Below are 6211 nucleotides of genomic sequence, written 5' to 3'. Positions count from 1 at the left end.
AAAAACCCCCAGTACCTTCACACCTGTGCCAGTGGTGTCACTTGTGAGAAGTTCGTTAGCTCATTTGTGCATCTCTCAGTTATTCCCTTTCACAGATCCCCCCCAGCATTTCTCCCCTTTCAGTTTTATTCTGAAGAGCTTTGTTCCTGCTGATCCACACACCAGCTGCCACCGTATTTTCTGGATGCTTGAACTCTCCACTCAAAACCTGTTCTGTAGCTGTTCTGTGGAGCTGATTGAACATGGGATTTGTGTGCCAGGGAATCAAGAGATTGTTAAGGTTGGAAATGACCTTTAAGACCAAGTCCAACCATCAACAAGCACCACCATGTTCACCAATAAGCCTGTTCTGAACTGCCACATCCCAAGTGTTTTTTGAACACTTCCAAGGATGGGGACTCCACCACTTCTATTCCAACGCTTTGCAACCCTTTCCAGGAAGAAATTTTCCTCAATATCCAACCTGAACCTCCCCTGGCACAGCTTGAGGCCATTCCCTCTCATCTTGTCCCTTGTTCCCTGGGAGCAGAGCCTGACCTCCCCCTGGCTCCCCCCTCCTGTCAGGGGGTTGCAGAGCCAGAAGGTCCCCCCTGAGCCTCCTTTTCTCCAGGCTGAGCCCCCCAGCTCCCTCAGCTGCTCCTGCTGCTCCAGCCCCTTCCCAGCTCCGTTCCCTTCCCTGGACACGCTCCAGCCCCTCAGTGTCTGTCTTGGAATGAGGGGCCCAGGACTGCCCCCAGGGCTGGAGGTGCCCCAGCAGTGCCAGCACAGGGATGGGCACTGCCCTGGTCCTGTGGACATGCTGGGACTGACGCAAGCCAGGTGCTCTCAGCTTTCCCCCCCTGGGCTTGTGTTCCCCCCCTGCCATCAGCACCCCCAGGGCCTTTCCCACTGGGCACTTTCCAGCTGCACTTCCCCTTTATTGTTGGGGGTTGTGGTGCCCCAACTGCAGGACGTTGGCCCTGTGCCCCTTCAGGGGGTGATTTTTTTTTATTCTTTTCATTTTGCCAGTAGAAACTCTTGTACAATTTCATTTGTGCTGAAAAAAAAAAAGACTGTTTTCACTGGTGTAGTTAATGAGGGGTACCCAGGAGATTCCTGAGAACTGTGTTAGTCCAGAACAGGAAAAGATGTGCGATGCCAAAGCCCATGTGTCAGCAAATCTAATTCTTTTGTGGTGTGTGCTTTCCCCCAGCACGTAGTTTGATTATATTTGTACAAAGTAGAGCTTTCCTGGTGCAGTTTCATTCTCCTTGGAGCTCTGTGCCAGTAAGGGAGGCTGGAATCCTTCTTCAGCAAATGGTGCTGGGGTAGGGCTGACCTCAGGAACATTCTCTGGTGGAAAACCTGGAAAATGAATCTGTACTTGAGAGTTTTGCTGACTTTAATATCTCCAGGCTGCACAGTTCTCCTAAAGGGAGAATAAGTGCCTGCAAAAAGAGCCTTTGGACAGCTGGGAAATTGGATTGAGATTACCACAAAAAGACTGGTGGTAGTGTCACCTCCATGAAAGGGTGTGGGCTAATTCTGACAGCTGTTAATATGAAGATATTACATTATTATTAATTATTACATCTACTGATATAATTAAAATATGTTAATATAATAAGACTGGGATAAATCCCAAAGGTTTCATCTCTTAAAGTCCAGAATGTAGCTAGAGGAAACAAATCCACTTTTTCAGAATATTTTAAAAATAAGAAGCAACACTGAGAAATTTTCTCTAAACCTGCAGCGCGTTGGGATGCAGATCCAGCACTTTGCAAGGCAAAGGTCCAGCAATCAAAACTTAATGGTTTAAAAAAAAAAAATCCTGTCAAAATGCTTCTTCTCAAAAGGTTATTTTGCCAACCTTCTGTTGGAGTGGTTTTAAGATTTATTAGAGGCTGAGGCTTGGCTTCCTCATGACAGAGCAGCTTAAGCTGGTATTTCACATGCACAGTTCATGTCTCAGCATCTGCTGAGCACCCAAAATAAATGAACTCCAAGGTCACCTCTTGGAACTTAAATCACAGGCTTTCTGAGCAGATCTGCTGCTCTCCCTAGTTCTCAGTGGCAAGAGGGACAAGCCTTTAAGCGGTTTAAACTCCTCCTTCCTCCTGCCCCACTCCAAGTTAAATCATCTGACACTAATTGGCACGTTCCCAGTGCCTGGAGCCCTCGGACTTCCAATGATCTCCAAACAAATTAACTATGAAACAAGTCAGGAAGCAGCTCAGGGACAGCTGCCTGATGGAACCAGAGGATCAAAGCACAAAGCTGGAAAACGAACTCCTGAAGTGCTAATAACTCCTTATACCTTTGAATGGGAGAGGATTAAGCTGGGGAGGGAGCAGCTCTGTCATATTCTGGTTATTTAAAGGGAGGTGGGGATGCTTGGATTTTCGCTGAGGAGACCAGTGAGAAAGCCTGGAACTGGCTGGGGTGGTTTAGGGAAGTTCCAGTCCAAACCTGAGGGAGAACCAGGTAGGATGGGTGGGTTTTCTGGGTCTGAGTTGTGTCTGCCTTGCTCACTAAGCTAAAATACCTTCCTGTTTTCTCCCTTTCCCAGAAGGAAAGGCCCAGCAGCACCAGGGTAGTGAGCTGGAATCCAACTTGTCCAGGAGACCAGCTGAGCCTGAGCGAGTCATGCCCAAAAAGTGCTTACCTGGCAGAACCCAAATCCTTAATCACATGTGGAAAAGGAGAATCCAGCTGGTGCCTTCTGTCCTACACATTCCTGTCACACTCATCCTTCTGTTTGCTCACTAAATTTGACACAATGCTCGAGGTACCAGAACCACAACCCCTTTCCCTTCCCCTCCTCCTCAAAGCCACCTCAGAAGCTGGAATGGCTTTTCCTCTCCTATCTTCGCTCCTCTTCATCCTCTCCCTTGTCTCTGCTCCCTCTAGTGATCCCGTGCAGGTGCTGGTTTGCTCTCCTGCTCTAGGCAGGGACAACGAGGATTAAATTTGGGATTTATTATCCCTGCATTTTGCATAAGGTAGGAATTACATCAGCCTGCCTTGGAAGAGAAAATAATTCAGAGTCTCTGCAACCTTCACTTTACCTCCTTGTGCCATCACAGCCTCCACCTGCCACTGACCTGGAGGCCAACTCCAAATTCAATTGGTTTTCCAACCCACACTTTTATCATTTTGATTTCATTCTCAGTTCATGGCTTGGGGATTTCTTTCACAACCTTAAAATTTCTTTCTAATTCAGGAAGCTGGAAATTTAGTAGGATATAACACCTGGGGTTAGAGCCTGGGGTTTTGGTAACACTGCAACAACATCCACTGCACCTAAATATTGTGCTCTAGTTCACTTTTGACTCTTTGATTCAGTCTAGATTTGTTTAATTTGTTTAAGTCTACCAAAGCTTTTGTAGCCATGAGATATGCTGTCCTGCCTATTGGCTGAAAATCAGAAAATATGGAAGGGGACTGGAGATCTGTGTCTTGGAATCACTGGATCACTGCAGGGAGAATGTGCAATAAAAATGGGGACTCATGAGATCTTTCCAGAGTTGTTACTGAAACTTAACCGTTTAAGGTGCTCTAAACCTGTTTGTTGTACAATATTTATATTCCATGTGCATGGGATTATCCAGAAAAGATCTTTAGGATTATCAAGTCCAACCACCAATCGGCACCAGCACCATGGTCACCACTAAGCCATGTCCTCAAGTGCCACATCCATGTGTTTTCTGAACATTTCCAGGGATGGTGAGTCCACCACTGCCCTGGGCAGCTGTGCCAGGGCTGGACAACCCTTTCTATGAAGAAATTTTCCCTAATATCTAATCTAAACCTAACATTCCTAATTTCCACAGAATCATCAAGGTTGGAAGAGATCTTCAAGATCATCTAGTCCAGCTGTCAAGCCACCACCACCATATTCACCCCTAAACCATGTCCCCGAGTGGCACACCCAGACACTTCCCGAACACTTCCAGAGAGTGGTGGTGACCCCACCACGTCCCCGGGCCACAGTTGTCCCACTAGTTCTAAATTTAGTCAAAAAATAAAGACTGGAACAATTGGAAAACCAGTCCAGCAGAAAGTGGTCAGATGACATGACATTAAACCTCTGTGGAGCACTCAGCACGCCGATGTTGGAATCTACCCTGCTCTTTGGTTGGGATTCAGAGTCATAACCATGAGAGGACATGGAATCACAGAATGTTAAGGGGTTGGAATGGACCTTAAAGCTCATCTTGTTCCCCCCCCTGCCATGGACAGGGACACCTCCCACTAGCTCAGGTTGCTCCAAGCCCCGTCCAACCTGGCCTTGGACACTTCCAGGGATCCAGAAGCAGCCACAGCTTCTCTGGGCAACCTGTGCCAGGGCCTCCCCACCCTCACAGGGAGGAATTACTTCCTAATATTAACCTAAATTTCCCCTCTTTCCATTTGTACCGTTACTCCTTGACCCGTCACTTCATTCCTGATGAATGCCTGAGATCCACTGGGCAGATCTGGAGTTGGTCATCCAGGGACAAGGATTCCTCTGCTTTCATGGAAGAGTTTCCCTCCCAGATGCCCATTTGCGCATGACGAGGAGGGATGCTCACTCCAGGAGACAGGAATGTTTTCCACAAGTTCCCTGGACTGGGGGAGTGACAGCTGAAGGCTGAGCCCGTGGTGAGCAACAGATCTAATTACCACCTTCCTCCACTGATCTAATTACCACCTCCCTCTGCTCAGCCTTCCACCCAGCCACTTCCTGAAATCTCTTTTTAGGGATCTGGGATTTTTGTCACTGTGTCCTACATGTGCTCGTGGTGTCCAGGATTGGACCCAACCTGCTGGAAAATGATGTGGTTACAGTGGGATTTAACTCTCCAGCACGTCTATCCCTCTGTGCCTGGTGCATAGCTGGGTGCCTGTTGCTCCAGGGAAATGGAGTAAATGATTAATACCCTATCTAAACCCAAAAATCTCTTCTCCAGGAACACTTGGACCTGTTGCTTGCAGCTCAATGGAGCAACATTCCCTGGTGGCAGATGCTTCCTCACACATGAAAAACGTGGAAACCCAAAGCTTCCTAAAAGCCCAAAATATTACCCTCCAGCATATAGCACCCAGGAGGTGAGTAAACTAGTACCTTCCTCTGCTGTTGGGCTTCCTGTGGTAGGTTGAAGGTGTTGCTTTGGGATTTTTAGTGCTGAGGTCCCTGCAGGGCAAGGAAAGTGTTTTCTGCCCTGTCATCTGTGAAGGAGAAAGCAGATACTCTGTCAACTCCTTGGAGACAGTGCTGCAGGAGTATCCTGAGAGTATGAGGGCTGGAATGGTGATCCATAGGGTGACTTGGGTCCAAATCACTTGTGTTGGGTGGTGCAGCCCGCTCCTGATGGCCCTGGTGTGAGAGGGTGTCTCCAGGGGAAGCCGAACACTGAACATGTTGCTGGAGAGCAGGAGGAGCCAGAAACCTTCTCCCATCACAGCCTCCTAAAGCACCTCTGCTAGTCCACAGCCCTTCCCACAGCCAGGTCTGGGCAGCTGGTGGAAGTGCCAGGAATTTCTTCCATGTCAGTGAATGTGGAGAGAAAAATTCCTGGACTTCAAGGGCTTGGAGTGACAGGACAAGGGGGAATGGCTTCCCACTGCCAGAGGGCAGGGTTAGATGGGATACTAGGGAGAAATCCTTCCCTATGAGGGTGGGGAGGCCCTGGCACGGGTTGCCCAGAGAAGCTGTGGCTGCTTCTGGATCCCTGGAAGTGTCCAAGGCCAGATTGGATGGGGCTTGGAGCAACCTGGGCTAGTGGGAGGTGTCCCTGTCCATGGCAGGGGGTGGGACTGGATGAGCTTTGAGGTTCCTCCCAACCTAAAATATTCTGAGATTCTATGATTTATTCTCCTGTCTCAAGGTTTTTACAACTGTGCATATCCAACAGAATTCCTCCTAATTTCCACAGATAAAATGAGAGGAAAACAAGCTTTTCCTGCTGTTTGGTGAAATTACCTATTTCTGTTGATGTGGAACTATCCCAGTAGTTTGAGCTCATTATTGCCCTGAGCTTGGCATTGCTAAAGGCACCATTTCCCTTTTCAGTGCAACCCCTTTCCCTGTAACACGGGGATGTATAGAAGATATTTTGGGCATTTGGGAGCCTGTTCTGGAAAGCAAACAGTCCAGATTGCACTGAGGACAACATCTGTTCCAGGCCTGGCTCTGTAGGTTTGGGCTTGGAGTGAAACAACCAGCAATTTGCTAATAATCCATGACCTC

At 48.2% G+C, this 6211-nt stretch overlaps 1 long non-coding RNA gene across 1 annotated transcript in view; it reads left to right on the top strand.

The window, feature by feature from the left end:
• The first annotated feature begins 529 nt into the window (after window positions 1-529).
• Window positions 530-6211, top strand: part of LOC135421572 (uncharacterized) — a 6061-nt gene continuing 379 nt past the window's right edge. The window contains exons 1-2 of the long non-coding RNA XR_010434085.1: window positions 530-4623; window positions 4932-5070. This is a non-coding gene — a long non-coding RNA (uncharacterized LOC135421572). The remainder of the gene's footprint in view (window positions 4624-4931; window positions 5071-6211) is intronic.

The sequence above is a fragment of the Pseudopipra pipra genome, chromosome 13 (genome assembly GCF_036250125.1).
Source record: "Pseudopipra pipra isolate bDixPip1 chromosome 13, bDixPip1.hap1, whole genome shotgun sequence".
Taxonomy (NCBI): Eukaryota; Metazoa; Chordata; class Aves; order Passeriformes; family Pipridae; genus Pseudopipra; species Pseudopipra pipra.
The sequence above is the reverse complement of the archived record's forward strand: the minus strand, read 5'-3'. Positions and strand labels throughout refer to the sequence as shown.